This window comes from Dromaius novaehollandiae, chromosome W (genome assembly GCF_036370855.1).
Source record: "Dromaius novaehollandiae isolate bDroNov1 chromosome W, bDroNov1.hap1, whole genome shotgun sequence".
NCBI classification, from domain to species: Eukaryota; Metazoa; Chordata; class Aves; order Casuariiformes; family Dromaiidae; genus Dromaius; species Dromaius novaehollandiae.
The window spans coordinates 38,225,765-38,239,994 of record NC_088130.1 but is presented as its reverse complement, the minus strand read 5'-3'; the positions used below and the strand labels follow the sequence as shown (position 1 = coordinate 38,239,994).

General features: G+C 38.7%; 1 long non-coding RNA gene across 3 annotated transcripts in view; it reads left to right on the top strand.

The window, feature by feature from the left end:
- LOC112992072 (uncharacterized) overlaps positions 1 to 10,839 on the top strand; it is a 73,069-nt gene extending 62,230 nt beyond the window's left edge. For all 3 annotated transcript variants that reach the window (XR_010385529.1, XR_010385528.1, XR_010385527.1), the window contains 5 exons: positions 1,581 to 1,616; positions 2,870 to 2,973; positions 3,060 to 5,939; positions 6,547 to 6,592; positions 8,107 to 10,839. This is a non-coding gene — a long non-coding RNA (uncharacterized LOC112992072). The remainder of the gene's footprint in view (positions 1 to 1,580; positions 1,617 to 2,869; positions 2,974 to 3,059; positions 5,940 to 6,546; positions 6,593 to 8,106) is intronic.
- Positions 10,840 to 14,230: the final 3,391 nt, after the last annotated feature.

The window sequence follows — 14,230 nt, the reverse complement described above, 5'->3', positions numbered from 1 at the left end:
TCCATGCAGCTCGGACAATTTGCTTATGATTTCTGTATGTCCATGTTCAGTAACCCTGCTGGCGCTATTGCTCCAGCTCTGCTCCAGCTGGGCTGTCAGGTGCCCACACATCCCAGCATCCAGAAATTCTTGAAGAACATACATATTTCCCAGTTTTTCCATGTATGAAATTCTGGGATAGTGAATGAAGTTAGCAGCAAGGAAATGTGAATGGCATAATACAGTAACCATAGGTTAATCTCACTACTGTTGGCAGACATTGAACCTACATGTCCATTTCTTAAATATGCTGAGACGTATCTGAGGTAACTCAGTAACTTACATCAGCCAGAGTTAAGTCCCTTAAATATTTTGAAAAATATAGCCTCCAAATTTGGTCTTTGGGCTATTTCAATCTTGCTGGAAAATAAGAGAGTAGATGGACTAAGAAGAGGAATAATAACAAAACCATAAATATATACAATTTTATACAAATATATAAAATAAATATAAATATTTCTTTCAAATAGCAGTTACTTCTTACCTTATATAAATATTATGGAGATGCAATGACTTGTATCATAGGCTGCATTATTAAAATAATATATTGAATAAATGACTATATTTAAAGAATACAGCTTTGAGATTCCGCAGAATAAACTAACTAAAGTCCCTTTATTCTGTAGAGGTTGCATAGACCAATTCTGTCTACAGGAAAATACAACACTGCTCTCCATTTGGAAGAAGTGCTTGGGTGTCTTTTGCAAAAACAAACACTTGGATGCAATTTCTTAGATGGCAAGATAGCACTGAGGGTGACGGCCTGCCTTGGAGGTTTAAAGTTTTCTCTGTCCTAGTGAGGCTTCTTTGTACACCTCCTTTTTTTCTTGTAGGCCAGTTTACACTGACACCTCAAAGGCTTAAAGCTTTTCCCTTCCCTCCCTCTACTTGCTTTGCTTTTCTATCACCGCATGCTGCACATGCGAGGTGGAGCTGCCTTTTAACTTCAGAGATCAGCACGATAGGAGGGCAGTGGAAATCAAACAAACCTTCAAAAACACAAGGGCAGCGAGGCACCCACAAAACTCGCACTCAGATCCAAAACTAGATGGGTGGCCAGCTTTATCCCAGACAGTCCATCAACAGCCTAACCACAGGTCAGACCAACTCCAGCGCTGCTCATACTGTCCTGTGGCATTCACCAAGAAGCCAGATATTTCTGCCTAAGGAATTTTCTCAGCAAGGATTGCCTTTAAAGACAGAGGGGGAAGTCAATCTGCTAGAGAAAATGCACACATATGCCACCTAATTAAAGGCTTAAAAAAAAAAGTAAATCAAACCTATGTTCTTGATTGAATTGTCACGGGAAAATGGGAATAAGCCTTCCATCTCATTTCACGTCGGCCTGAGTTTTCTTGGACTTGAAAAGAAAAAGTTTAAAAATGCTCATAACGGTTTGTTTTCTTATCTAAATTAGCTAATTTGGGGTTCTATTAATTCAGTCCCTGCCCATTCAGTAGACATTATAAACACCTAAAACATTACTGTTTGACATTCACCTATTGCAGTCACATTCTGTTGTTCTTTGTTTCATTTCACAGGTATAAGATTGAGAATCCAGGTGCTCTTGGCAGGTGGTGAGCTATATTATTATTATTATAAATGCAAATACTCACAAGCTAGAGATTCATTTGAGCCAATATGACTGTTAAGCACCAAAAAGACAGTTCCAGCCCCAAAGATCCTGTAGTCAAAGACAATAGACAACGCACTCATATTCATTTAATACAAATTTCAGCATCAATTGTTTGATTCAGTAGATTTAGACTCTGATGACTGTTTCATGGCAGCACCCATACGGCACTTAGTGCCAGTCTCAGTGGGCAGAAGACTCCACCCATGCGCAAGCATGCACAGAGGTACTTACAAGTCCGTAGGGCAGGGTCTGTGCGCGACTCCATGAGCAGCAGCTGCAAAAAGGGGCTCAATGTTGGTAGTAGCATGTGGGCATTAAATTACCACATGCAATAAAAATTGTTTCGTGACATTTTGCACCATGGTATACAACAAGCACAGATTCATATTTCTTAATTGATCTGTTTTTAAAGAAACAGCAGGACAGTGCACTGTTCTAGCTTTTCAGCTATTGTCCAATGTCAATCTGTGCTTTAAAGTGAATTCCACTAAGATTTCAAAAGCCTAAGTGTACCTGGTCTCCTTCCTTTCACTGAATTCTTTTATATGTGAGCTTTCCTACCTATTTATGCTTCTGTCAATTAAACAGAAATGGCTGGTTTTGTAATAAGAAAATGTGTGATTTCCAATTCTTGATCCAATTTCTTGTTAACAGATTTTTGAGTATAAAACACACATAGGAACTTGGGCAAGGTGTGGTTTTAAGGAACTAGCACAGAAAATGTGCTTATGATAAAGCGTTTCAATTGTGTTTTTTGAGGCGTGTAAGTAGCTTTCTTAGGATGAACTAGCTGGAGGAATGCTGAATAGAAAAGAACAAAGTTGGTAAAACTGCAGGGTATTTTGCCTGTAGTTCTGCGCTTTCTGTGGAGCAGATGAGGGAAAGGAGTACCTCACACTTCTGTGTAATTGGCTTTCACTAAGCGGAGTAGAAAAATCTTTCTTTGATTAGTATATGCCTGCAATTTCCAATCAGCTAAGCTATGTGTTATGTAGTTATAAAGTATCTTTGATACTTACTGACTAGAACAAGGCATGCATTAACTGTTTGTCGAAGAACAAAGTGAAATTCTGTATAATCCCCATGTTATGGCTCCTGTTCTCTCTAGTTTAATCTACAACACTAGGAATTTGTTATACAACAAGAAACACATTTTAGGAATTGTCACATTTTGTAATTCCTTTTTGTGTTTAGAGCGTCATAAGCATTGTGGCTCTGGTTCAAGCCAACTGCAGCCTGGAAAATGAAATATAATCTAAAAATATCATAAAAATGGAAATTTTCAGCGTTAATCTCATGTAAGTCTTTTACATTCTGCAGTCAAACTATCTGAATGTGAAAGAGAATCCAACTGAAAACCAAGACTCTTTGCTGTTATTTGCAGGTCGTCACGTCAAACCAGGCTGTACCTTTGGGTCCTAGCCATGAAAAAGGGGAGACCAGCTCTCAGCAGAACTGTTGCAAGGATGATTACAAAGAAAGGAAGGAAGGAGTTGTGGGTTAGAGCTGTCCTAGGACAGATAACAGAGTTACTGGGGAGTGAAGATATGATCACCCCTGCAGTCCCATGCAGATCCGTCAGCAAAAACAGCCACCTCCTGGATATGCCTCTTTGGGACCTCCAGCAGCTTCTGAGGAAGGAAGGCCAAGCAGGGCATGCTTTGCTAATAAGTGTCTGGGGCCTGTGTGCCAGTGTCATGGATGTGAAGTGGAAGAGCTAATGGGACTTTTTTCCCCCACCCCCCTCATTCAATTATGCAAAATTCTTTAAGTTATACAGGTTGTACATCAGGGCTGAAGAAGAGCATACAAAGTTTGCAAATATGCATTAACAAATTATCATGCTGCCAAAGTCATTTGTATTTGTAACACATCTAATGCTCTTAAGCAGTGCTGTGGGTGAACCTGAAAGGCAGAAGTAGTATTTTTATGCTAATATGCTATAAAATATCTTAGCAAAATAAGCAAGTCCCTCTGCAGTGGGTGTTTATTTTCCTTGATACGATTTAGAAGATTCTCATGTGACAATCTTTTGTGTTGTATTTGTAAAATGATCTCTATGAGAATAGCACACTATTATAATCCATTACAATATAAGTTGCTTGAGCAGCAGAAAGCTCCTAATACAGTGCTTCACAATGGAGCACTTAAACAGTTTAATACAGCTTTCATGTACAGTATTTTAAAGAATCGCTACAAGCCATGTTTGCAGTGCTTTCGGGAAAGCAGGGTAATATTGAGGAGAACCTCCTTACCAGAGAGCTTCCTGTCACCCGAACGATCATGTTGCTGTTCCAGCAAATCCAGGTGGGAACATTTTCAAGGAAATGTCGAATACTTCTCCTTTTGCCCAGAAACAGCACAGCTATTTTTAGGGATATTTTTCATTGGCCTGCAGCACACTTCAGTTGCTGTAGCATAATGGAGAGTGGCATATTGTATGTTACGTTGAATTGAGAAAATGACTGTGTTGCATCATGTCTGTATTTGGCACTGAAGGATGCTGAGATATTCATATTTCCTCATACTTGTGCCAATTTGTATGCAACACAGATTTATCATAAATAGAATGTAGGATCTGGGATGTATCCTGTACTCGTTTACCCCTCTATCAATCAGGTGTAACACCTTGATAGCAAAACTTTTTCAAGGGAGCCTGGAATCAGTCCCAGTGTATTCTGGTCATACTCTGTTTACGGTGCTTAAAAAGAAGACACTGTTGTTGTAGAAAGAGCTGGTATTGTAACATATACCTTATGGGCTCTACTTATATAGACTCATGAGGCTCAAAAATATAAATATCCAAAAATTATCCGTTCTTTTTAGAGCATTTTCTAATTAATGGGACACGTGAAGACCCTGCATGGGAACTCACTTGAGAGAATGCAAAAGGCCCCACAGGCACCCCAGGATGATCAGGTTCAGCTTCCCAGGGAAAAAGGCTCTCAGGTAGGCAGTTAAGGCTCCATGGTCACCAAGCAGCTCTGGCCCCAAAGTAAGCTACAGTGGCACGGGGACTTCGCAGCCGTTGCCCTTCGTCCCCGCCATCCCCGGGCACCGCCTCTGCGGGGGCGTGCGTTTGGCGGAGGATCCGACTCCTAGGGAGAGCAGACGGACAGCTGCACCCGGTCGCTGGACCGAGATGGGGTCGGGTAAGCTGCTGCACAATCACTCCATGGTGTTTTCCTCCTCCAGTATTGTATCGCATTTAGTGAGAAAAATAAAAAATAAGCTTTGGGCTCTCTGTTTTAATCTAAATAACTGTTATTCCTACAACTAGGATAATATTAAATCAACTTTACATCACTGATGGAAATGTGATTACAGACAATTATGCAACTGTCTTTGGAGACAGAGAAGCTGCAGGTTTTTTCAATACCTGCTCTGTGAGCGAGAAGGCTCCTCACTCAGTGAGCTACCTCAGCCAGTCGGAGGCGGGTCCCCAGGCTGTGTTTGCATGGCAAGTCAGCGTAGGCGTTGCGTTACTGTTCAACCCTGAAGACTGTCATTGGCCAAGTAATGGGGACATCAGGAGCTAATATTGTAACTGCCTGTCATTAGAAACAGAAGATTTTAGTTTTCAAGACTATCATTATATCAACCTTTAGGTACATGTCTCTCCATCCCCTCAGAAAACAGCACATCTTTTATGTGCAGATCTCAGCAGTAACTAAGAAAAGACTTTCTGACTTAAATTAGAAAGATCAGCTATACTCTGTTTGGCAAACTGAACTGCACATTAAAGTCACTTTTGATTTAGTCGTTTTAAGAGATCTGTCCCTATCACAACTGTTTCCTTTAGTCCTTGATAGTGGGTTAAAGACGTGCTTTTTTTTTTTTACATCTTATTTAGGTAAAATAGCAAATAAAAATATTTCCTAACGTTCTTTTCTAAACTACCTCTTAAACAATTGGAGAAAATGAGCTGAATGAATTGATTTAGGCAGTTCAATCTGCTGCATTAGACAATATTTTAAAAGGCTCTAAGAGCATCTGTGTTGGGAGAAAATAGGGCAGAGGCCCCTCATCCACAGCAAGCTACTTATTAGAAAGCGGGGGGCTCCATCAACATCAGGGAGACCTTTGCCACCGACTTCAGTCAGGTTAGGATTTTAGCCTGTATGAACTATCAGTAGACTGATATTTAACCCTATATTCTCAGCTGCTGGTGAGATACGTTCCAGCTCATTAGACGAGCACATTTATCCTGTGGACTCAAGCAATGACGGGGATTGAAGGTCCTCACATAGTTCCTATTGCTGCGGTATGTAATCTGATGTTGTACTTATCTTTAAAGAAAAAGAAAAAAAAATATGAGCTGTATTTTTCTTTTTATTTCCTATCTGTTCAAATATAGGCTGTAACATGCAGCAGTGTCACTGTTCATAACTATCACACTAAATTATGCTTCATGCACTGAACTGGGGATCTGAATGTCACTCAAGTGATTCTTGCACACTTTATGATGGATATTTAATCCAAAAAACCTGAAGAAAACAGATCATTTAATTTTCTAATCAGTTTACCAGATACAGGCTGTGAGGCATGGAAATATTTTGAGCATTTTCTATGTTTTTTAATGAAGTGTTATTACAATGAGAGGCGGATGTTACAGCCCAGCTGCTGCAGCGCGCAGCAGTGGCTTTTGTGCTCTGTGCGCAACTTTATGTGTCAGCTTGTGGCAAAACTCCAGGCCTCCAGCCAAGGACGTCTGACAGTGAACTGCTGCTAGAGACATAGGATTTTTTTTTTCCAGTGGATAAATACCTCAAGAATTTTAGAATGACTTATTTCTAGATGGGGAAGAAGGGAAAGAGAACACTTTTTTGTTCTTTCTTCGCAAAGGTGTAAGCTGCGTTTTTTTTCTCCAGGAGCTCGGTGAGCAAAGGGGACCCGCCAGGAGCTGTTTGCAGCAGGGTACGTTTGCTCCTCCACCATTCTGTCCGTTCTGCTCTTTTCTCCTCCCTTCAACTTCAGCTTGTAAATGGATAATATTCTGGGAGATACAAGATTTATGTTGTCCCTGAAAGACATGAAACAAGTTTCTCCTTTCAGTGTAGAGCATCTAAGATAATGAGGAACACACTAGCAGCATTAAAACAAATGCGCATCAAATCCTCAGGGGAATCGGATGCCAGGCATGCAGTACTTCCTCCAAACATCTGAAAACCAGCATCATTGTTCTTTCAGTATGTTTCTGAAGCAAAGGAAACAATGGGACATGCCCATAAATCCTTCACATTAGGGTAAAGAAGCATACGAAGCAGTAAGATTCAAACTTTATGTTTGGCCAGTCCATGACATGAGCAGGTGAACTTGCCACGTATAGTAAGCAGACAAACACGCATATATTTTTCTCTCTGAAGTGTATGTGTTTTCTTTTCTTGTATTACCACCTCACTGACAAGCAGAAGAATTTGGAGTGAGTGATCACAGAAACTTGAACGTAAAATAAACATTCCTCCCACCAGAGTCACATACATCCTTTATTTTTTAGGAACAGCGTATGTAGTACTTCCTTTAAAAAGCCATTACTACCTGATGTGGAAACTAAAAAGTGTCTGTAGGATGTTCAGCATCCCAAGTACTGCTACAGTTAGAGCTGGGGCTAACTAGTAAACAGCTGCAGAGACTAGAAATTTATTTTTTTTGAAAGGAATTATTTCAAAGTGATTGATTGCATAAAACAGATAGGTGTGAGGTAATATAGCTGAGGTAAATATTTCTTATCCTGTGAGGGAAGGGACACCTATAGTTTAAGTATCTGTGGCTCAATATTTCATGCTTTGCCCTGTGATCATTATACCCATTTAAAGTCAGCTAATAGAAACCAAGGTATATAGAAAGAAGGGAGCCCGTACTCTCCAAGACATTGATTCACTTACACGATTAGAAGTCAGAGCTTACAGACATTTATACTTTAAATCAATGCATGGTGAAACAACCTACAATTGACCTGAAAAGATGGAATCTGTGGTGGTAAACTCTCTGGTAAGGTGCACTTTTGACTCTCAGCAACATCTCTGGGAACCGAGTATATCTTCTGGCTCATAGAGTTTAAGCCTTACATGGACAGGGAAATACCTATCAGTGTTGTTCAAGAAATACATTCATATTGTGCCATCAGTATCGAACAGCGCTTACTGTTTTTTTTCAGGGGGAAACATTACATTAAAAAAAAAAAAAGGGGGTGGTACTCTAACAATGCCTTAATAACCTGAAAAACTCTGTCAAACTAGCATCTAGGCCAGGCAGTATTTTTTCTTTATAAATGCTAGAGATCCCACTTAATTTTCCTAACTTTAATCCTGCTTCCATCACGGTCCTGCACATGTACCGCAGCCTCTCAGTGAAGGGACACTAAAAATAATTTTGTTCAGTTGTCCCAAGAGGTTGCTGTTGAATGTCATGAAGCACTTTCTAACTTCCAGGTCTTAAGCAGCTGCTTCCACAATGTTTCCAGTCCCTGATGACACCAGAATAAGGGTGAAAAGGATGAAGAGAAACATCAGCAGCACCTGGAATTAAATTTAGTGTTTTTAACTGAACCAGTGTTCCCTTCTCTTTGCTTTGCACCTTGCAATACATCTGAAACAGCTATATATTTGATGCTGCTCTGTAATATTACTCAGTGTCTGAAGTTAGAGAGTGACGTCCTAAAGAATGAGATGTCGACTAGAACAGAATTATCACAGTAATTATTGGTTGCTCTTGTTGTCTTTTTGTAGAATATTCCTTTCATTTATTTTTAACTGAGTGGATATCGGGAATCCTTATAATTATTCTGAAGATCAAACTCTGCTCTCGGATGCTCATAACTCAGTATTTGGCCTTTTGAAACTGTGCCAAACAGTTTAATTTGTAATTACTCACTTTATTTATTGGAACTGTCACTATATCAGAAGGAACTGTGCTTTCTATATGCAGTCTAGATACTCCTACAGGAGTCCTTCTAGACTGCACAGGTATTTGCTGTCCACGCTGAAAAAAGTTGCTACCTTATTAATATTGCAAACCTAAAAATAAGTACTTGAATACTTTTATACTGTGCCATAACTGAGTCCAGTCACACACAACGTCAAGTGTTTTCTAACTTAATATTTGGGAATTCAGCCAAAAAGCTGTGTTTTTCTGCCAGAAGTAAAGTAGCACATCAAGAATATTTCAGTACTCAACAGCATTCTCATTAAAAGAACAGAGCTCTTAACAAGTTTTGCATTATTTTTTCTCTCTCTAGATAATTCAGGTGTTATCTAATCTAAAAGGCTGAGATCTGCATATAGTTTAAATGCATTTCATGCAAACAGAAACTAATTGCATAACTAATTATTTTTAATCATTAACCAGCTTACATCGTACTAGGCTCATTGATTTTTAAGACATTACTAATACTGTGTTTGCCAAATTCAGCTTAATACAGTCATGCTGTTAAGTCCTTGGAACAGTACAAAGCAGCAGAAGGTGAGTTTGATTCCACATTTATACATGAATCTTCCTTAGTAAAAGAAGGTATGTAAAATACACCAAATAGGGCCGATACGCAGTAGAATATGTTAGCAAATGCCCCCTTGCAGTGGGATTCCACGTGACGCAGTGAACTATACTCTGAACCTTATGTGAGATTACAGTACAATTGCAGACTTACTATTTTCTCCCTATAAGGAGTTCAATTAGTTTCTATTTTTCAAAGCTGAACTCTCAAAAATCCTCAATAATATGTTGACATTGAAATCAGTTATTGACTTTAACAGCAGAAGTAGAGTAAGACTCTCAAAACTTAAAACTCTCATGGTCTAATGCTTCTAAAAAGCCCCTGTATACATACACAAAATGTGTTTCTCAGCCTAAATAGTAGGGCATTTTTTTCTCCTTTTTCTTTATTCGGTCAGAATTTCCAAGGATATCTACTTATGTTTTCCAAGACAAATCTACTTATTTGTATCTGTATAATAGCTAAATAGTATTTATTTAGTCTTAAATCAGGCTTTCAAAGCATCATATATACAATAAGGAACCCATACAACATTCTTCTAAGGTTGGTAAAAAGTAGTATTAACATCATTTTACACAGCAGGAAACTGAGGCAGAAATTATGCAGTGACTTAAACAGGCACAGCAAAATAGAAAATTCCAGGCTTGCCAGTCCTAAGAGTTCTACAGTATAGGGTGTCTCTCTAGTATTAAGTTCCAAGTTTTTGCTGTCACAGTAAAATATGCAGAAACAAATTTTTAAATCCTTAGTGTATTGCTTTACAGGTCATGCACATGGTTAGACAATTTACTGGTTACTTCATATGGTGCTCTAAGAACATTCAAAATAGGTGACAATAGCCTTTGAATAGTATTTAATACATTTCAATTAATGGCCTCTTGATCTTATAAGAAACCGGTTCACAGGTATATACAGATTGCTGCAAAAGTACTTGCTGAAATTGTAGAACAAACAATCCAGAACAAGACAATGAATAGTAGCAGGTTGTCCTGAAGAGACACATGGTGGATTCATGAGAAACAAGTAAAGGAATCTGTGCTTCTACTGCTTCAAAAATTAGTTATATCCATGTCTGCTTACTTGTGGAAGACAGTAAAGGACACAGGCTGAGTGTTTATATTGCATAGGAAAACAATAAACAATCCTTCTGTAAAAGAAAAAAATGAAGCAAATACTTCCACTATCTCCTAACTTTAAATTCATTTAAAAAGCAATGTGGTGATGTGAATATAAATCAGTGGTAAAATCATGGAACGCAATCAACACAGTTATGTTCCTCAAAAGCTCCAATGAAGAAGGGGACATGTGATTCTAATGCCTTTTCTAGATTAGAAGTAAAAATACATCTGAATTATCTTAAAATGTTGATGATATCTTTTATCACAAATGGATGTTTAAGACCATTTATATTATATTCATGTATTGTAAGGGGGTTTAGGACTACAGCTATTAATTGCAAGGACATTATTTCTGAATCAGGAGATCTTTGAATCACAACCTGTTGGAGATTGGAAGAACATTCAGGGAAACCCTAACCACGTACTCATCTTTTCTGATAGCCTGTCTGGAGACATCTGTTTCCTGTCACTGATGGGAGTAGGCAATGGGCTAGGTGAGCTGGTACAGTCATTCCTGCTTGTGTTTTGAAGTTCTTATGTTGGCATAAAATAAATTAACCTCATGTTATTCAATTTCATTCTTCTCTGTGACTTCAGCTTCTTTGCAGACCATCGACACACAAGATTAATTTATAATCTCCATTAGACACTTCAGTATTTCTTAAACATGCAAGAGAACTTATTGACTGTCTGGTGTCCCTGGTCTTCAGTTTTCAAACTAACAATTCAATATACAGTGCAATCTCAGCATGACTGTCATGCTGTCCTGTCTTATTGCTTAAGTACACCCCTGCTAAAATTACCACACCACCACTTGGGGTGAATGAATACAAGATAAGAACTGCGGTTTGACAGTTTCAAAGGAAATGGCATAGGGATTTAATTACACCCTCTATGTGCGCCTCATTGATTCCTAGAGAGGTTTTTATTTTAGCGGAAGCAGATGTGGATTGCAGTGTTGGAGTTCGAGTTATTTTGCATGTTTTTATCAATAACTTCAGCAGGAGTAAAGCAGCCAGGCGTTAGAGGCCCAAACTGAAAATCAAGAGCTGAACTAGTTCAGGAATTTATTTTTCCATTCTTCTGACACACAATTCATATTAAAAATAAGAAGCAGAATGCAGCAATATGGCTATCAGGCTGAACTGAAGAGTCATGGCTATGTGGTATGTTTTGTCTCTGCTGGAAGGATGGCTTACTGAGTTATGTGGAAAAAGCTGTATAATCTCATTCAATCATGACCTGAACATCTTGAGTATCCACAGGATCCAAAGCAAGGCAAACATTATATCTTTGTTATTTACAATTTGAATGAATGTAAGGCAAAAGAAACTTCCCCAGGATCCACAGAAACCTGGTGAAAGTTTTCAGCAGTGTCAATAATCCAAGGTCAGCCTTCTGAAAGCATCTAAAGCTGAGCTTTAGTAGCCTTTGCAGCAGTCAGAGGGCGAGCTGGATAAAGCTGGAATACAGTTCAGTGATGCTCCTGAGAAGACACTTACAAAACTAACTGCTACTGACACCTCATAAAAGAAGGTTCCCTATGGATCATTTTCCTCTAGCTGGATCAATATAGAATAAATAGACAGACAAACAGACGATAAACAAAACTAATACAATTAATAACGTTGCTTTCCTTGAGTTTTTGAGATAGCCAGGGAATGAACATTGGAGCTGTCCACCTCCACTCTAGCTGAGCTATTCCTGCTGGCAACAAACACAGGTTTCTGAACACGAGCTCTAGCTAGTGTTGCCTGTGGCACCCCTGGAAGACTGGTGTAGTCATGAATTACAAGCTGCTAATCCCATCCATACAAAGGAACACAGGTGTCATTACTGCGAGTGACTTTTAATGCCTTCTTCAGGCATTAAAATATTATGTCAGAATATGATAATGGCTTCCATAAAGGAAGCGATTGCTAGTAACCTGCACAAGAAATTCTTTCTTGATGCTTCAAGGTTCTTCCGCTCTTATTTTGAGTTATTCCTTATCAAAGAAGATTGAGAAAATTTTGATGGGTATCCTCAGCACTATTCGCATCCATTTTTTCTACAGAATGGAGTGCAGGACCGCACTTGTTCTATTGGTTTATCAACTCTTCTCAGCTATTGAGTAAGATACAATGATTCTTCTACATTCAGTTGTTGATATCACTGACATGAGGTACTGCTGAAAACTCTGGGAATAGAACTTAGTCGCGCTATGCACCATCCTTGAGGAATGCCCCAATTACTATATAATAAACACACTTGCTCACTTTTCCTTTTGTTATGACCCTCACACAGGCACAGATAGATGTTTCACCCCAGCCGTTTTCTGTGCAAGATAATATCCAAGAGGCTAATATCAAAAGCTGAATTAATATTCAGGGTTTACAGGGAGCATGCAGCTTGAGAACCCTGGTAGGGCTTACCCATGAGAAAAATTGTTGAGCAGTACAAGATTTAGGCCTGGTGGCCTGCTCAGGGAACCTTGGGTGAATACAGGAATAGGTGCTTGCCAAGCAAAAGTTTTGGGGACCCTGGATCTATGTGCATAAAGGAGCATAATTGCCTTTACTTACAGATGGACACAGTATACAAGTCTCAGAGAAGTGATTCAGATCAAAAGCTTCCTCTGGAACTCATGCTACGCTGCAGACCAGTTCACAACAGTGAAGTACGGTGAAAGTTTACATAGTGAGACTTCATCTGTGTGATATGTGTCTTGTATTTCCATCCTGTTCCTAACAGGTCACTCTTTGATCTGCTCATTATTCTCCTTTATGCTGAAAGGTTTCATCTTTCCTATACAGAAGCTGAGAGAATGAGGGGGTTTCATTGTCTCGGTATGTTTGATTTCCAGACTCTCACAAAGAGGTTCAAGGAAGCAGACCATATGCTCATTCGGATATGACAGCTTCGGTATCGCCCTGACTCCAATATAACTCCTTCTGTGGGTGAATATTCACAGCTACCAACTTCACAGATTTTCCCATTTTACAGTCTGACTTTCTCCATGATCATGGAGTGTTGCAAAATATCTTCTCCAGGGCCAGTGTGTCACATGTGTGTCACATGTCTAATGCTAGTGCTAGAGAAGAAAACATGACTAGCAATTGGTGTCATCCAGATCCCAGCTTCAGTTGCTCTAGTCTCTAGTAAAAAACTTTTCAGTTACACTGTTCTGAAAAACAAAGTGAATATACCCTCCCACCTCTAAATCATTTCAGTTCTTCCCTATCTCATGAGAACAGGAGTAATAAACGTCAAGACATTACAGTAGTTAGAGCTGGTCAGAGGGTTATTTTTCCCCCTTGGAAAGCTGAAAAATATCACATTTTTGTCTAGAAGGAAAAAATTTTCTGTCAAAAATCAGGCAAAATAAGCATTTTTTCTTACTATGAGTTGCCAATGACCTGGCTATATAATTGTTTACTTCTTCATTGTTATTGACTTCACATATGCTTAAATGTACCAAAGCTTTGAAAACTGAACAGTTTTAGAAGAAAGTTAATAGCTTTAATGGAAAAAATTCATCTATTTATGTACCTAGGCCGTGTATTTTAGTTACAATTAGCTAATATTTAATGTGCTTTTACAAAAATACCATTATTTTCCCTTTCCCCAGCAAGATAGGACACCATTTATGTAATAATTTTCTCATATTGATCACATTTGCTTTGCAATCATATCATCAAACCATTCATCAAAAGCAGATACAATTGCTTACTTTGACAGAATAAGATTGGAAGTTTATATCAGAACTTCATTCTATCAACTTTCTAAACCAACAACATCAACAAAACAGTTCTGTGAATGTTTCTTTTTCTGGCTTTTACTAACCTAATATATAGAGCTGGAAATCAGTTAGGGCAAGACACTGATCTTATGAAGAATTGATCTGCCAAGTCTCTGTAGAGTAGAAGAGTTATCAGGAAAATTTAGACTGTTGAAAGCAATTTA